Source organism: Schistocerca cancellata, unplaced genomic scaffold (assembly GCF_023864275.1).
Source record: "Schistocerca cancellata isolate TAMUIC-IGC-003103 unplaced genomic scaffold, iqSchCanc2.1 HiC_scaffold_32, whole genome shotgun sequence".
Classification (NCBI taxonomy): domain Eukaryota; kingdom Metazoa; phylum Arthropoda; class Insecta; order Orthoptera; family Acrididae; genus Schistocerca; species Schistocerca cancellata.
In genome coordinates this window covers 2,501-5,000 of record NW_026046096.1, presented here as the reverse complement: position 1 = coordinate 5,000, position 2,500 = coordinate 2,501, and the positions used below count along the sequence as shown (strand labels likewise).

The following is a 2,500-nucleotide window of genomic DNA, read 5'->3' as shown; positions in this document are numbered from 1 at the left end:
ATGTCGAAGCGCTCAGTCTACGTCGTGGTACGGCCTGTGTCCACTGTCCGCTGATATCGTAAGCTTAATCCTCACATTGTACTGCACATAGGTCCGTATGTACTGAATGATACGCTGTGGCACATGTGTGACCGTACGACTGCGCCCAACAACAGCGAACCATACGGTCCAAATGTTGTGCACTCAGCCACGTGCCGTCTCCCCATAACAGCTACATTGCAGTGTGGTACGCCATAGAGACGTGTGGGAGTAACGGACGCCCTGGATGGCGATCAGCATGAGCCGTCTGTTGATGTAGTGGCGCGTGTATTCAAACGTAGTCGTCTCTTCTCACACAGTGTGATAGCATGGTGCACCGCGTTCCACATCTGCGACATGGTACAGATGCTGGTTGACAGTCGGTCTCGTAATGGACATCGCATACGTAGGGGGCCACCTCCCACGTGTTCTCTAGTCGTGCACATTTTGTTGCGTGTATGTGGGCAGACGTAGTGTGTCGTGACACCTAACAGACAGGTATGCAATAATCGTTGCATTTGCAAACTGGGATGGACGTCTACGTTTGCTGGTGACGTGACGCAACGCAAATGAACAACTGGTAAACCCATTGTGGTGCGGTTGTTGTTGCTGGAGGTAAATCAGTAAGGGCAAATCTGTGTGTGAAGCGATACGCGGCGGTGGCTGGGTGGGACCGTCCCCGGCCGGTGAGGGGGGGGCCGCCCGGCGTGCTGGCCGCGCGGTGCGTGGGCGCACGCGCTACAGCCGGCTGGTGGGGGCGCCCAGTGGCAGGCGCGCCGGCCGACGGACGCGGCAGGCGGCGCAGCTGCGCGCCGGGGCACCCTGCGCGCGGCGCCGGGCGGCCAAAGTGGGTCCTCGCGGGCCCGGTGCGAAGCGCGGTGGACATCTGCAGTGTGCTGGTCCGACTGAGGACTGTGTGCGTTGAGGATGCGCCGCCCGCCCGGCACTCGGCGCCGCGACGCCGTCTGCTGCTCGGTCGCCCCAGCGGTTCTCGCTGGTGGTTTGTATCGCAGTTGTGCAGACGTGTTGGCACGTGCGCTGTGCTGGGAGAGTTCGCTTCGGCACCCACGTGGGGCCTTTGCCCTTCTGTGGCGCTGGCGTTGGAGCTGCCGGTCACCGTAGGTGGCGCGTGTTGTCTCCCGCCGGCAATGCCACGACAGCACGCTCCCGGGCCTCTGTCGGCAGCGGCAAGCTCAGTTGGGAGCACGGGTGGTCGCACCTAAAGCGTCTACTCGCCTAACTCCGGGCGATTGCGCCTCTCTCGAACCCGACCAAGTACTTAGGACGGCGCTGCGCGCCGCCGGGACCTGAGAGGGTTTCGAGGTGTATTGTGCAGGGGAGCTCAGCCTCCTCCTGTTTGCAGAATAATTGAGCGGACGCTTGCGTGTTCGCGCGGGCCCCTGGGACACACTCCCGGGCGGCCGGCTGCTCAGCTCTAGTTGACGCAGCTCCCTGGTTGATCCTGCCAGTAGTCATATGCTTGTCTCAAAGATTAAGCCATGCATGTCTCAGTACAAGCCGCATTAAGGTGAAACCGCGAATGGCTCATTAAATCAGTTATGGTTCCTTAGATCGTACCCACGTTACTTGGATAACTGTGGTAATTCTAGAGCTAATACATGCAAACAGAGTCCCGACCAGAGATGGAAGGGACGCTTTTATTAGATCAAAACCAATCGGTCGGCTCGTCCGGTCCGTTTGCCTTGGTGACTCTGAATAACTTTGGGCTGATCGCACGGTCCTCGTACCGGCGACGCATCTTTCAAATGTCTGCCTTATCAACTGTCGATGGTAGGTTCTGCGCCTACCATGGTTGTAACGGGTAACGGGGAATCAGGGTTCGATTCCGGAGAGGGAGCCTGAGAAACGGCTACCACATCCAAGGAAGGCAGCAGGCGCGCAAATTACCCACTCCCGGCACGGGGAGGTAGTGACGAAAAATAACGATACGGGACTCATCCGAGGCCCCGTAATCGGAATGAGTACACTTTAAATCCTTTAACGAGTATCTATTGGAGGGCAAGTCTGGTGCCAGCAGCCGCGGTAATTCCAGCTCCAATAGCGTATATTAAAGTTGTTGCGGTTAAAAAGCTCGTAGTTGGATTTGTGTCCCACGCTGTTGGTTCACCGCCCGTCGGTGTTTAACTGGCATGTATCGTGGGACGTCCTGCCGGTGGGGCGAGCCGAAGGCGTGCGACCGCCTCGTGCGTGTTCGTGCGTCCCGAGGCGGACCCCGTTGAAATCCTACCAAGGTGCTCTTTATTGAGTGTCTGGGTGGGCCGGCACGTTTACTTTGAACAAATTAGAGTGCTTAAAGCAGGCAAGCCCGCCTGAATACTGTGTGCATGGAATAATGGAATAGGACCTCGGTTCTATTTTGTTGGTTTTCGGAACCCGAGGTAATGATTAATAGGGACAGGCGGGGGCATTCGTATTGCGACGTTAGAGGTGAAATTCTTGGATCGTCGCAAGACGAACAGAA

General features: G+C 57.5%; 1 non-coding gene across 1 annotated transcript in view; it reads left to right on the top strand.

Moving 5' to 3' along the window:
- The first annotated feature begins 1,467 nt into the window (after positions 1–1,467).
- LOC126110739 (small subunit ribosomal RNA) overlaps positions 1,468–2,500 on the top strand; it is a 1,909-nt gene continuing 876 nt past the window's right edge. The window contains exon 1 of the ribosomal RNA XR_007523896.1: positions 1,468–2,500. This exon is cut by the window's right edge and continues 876 nt beyond it. This is a non-coding gene — a ribosomal RNA (small subunit ribosomal RNA).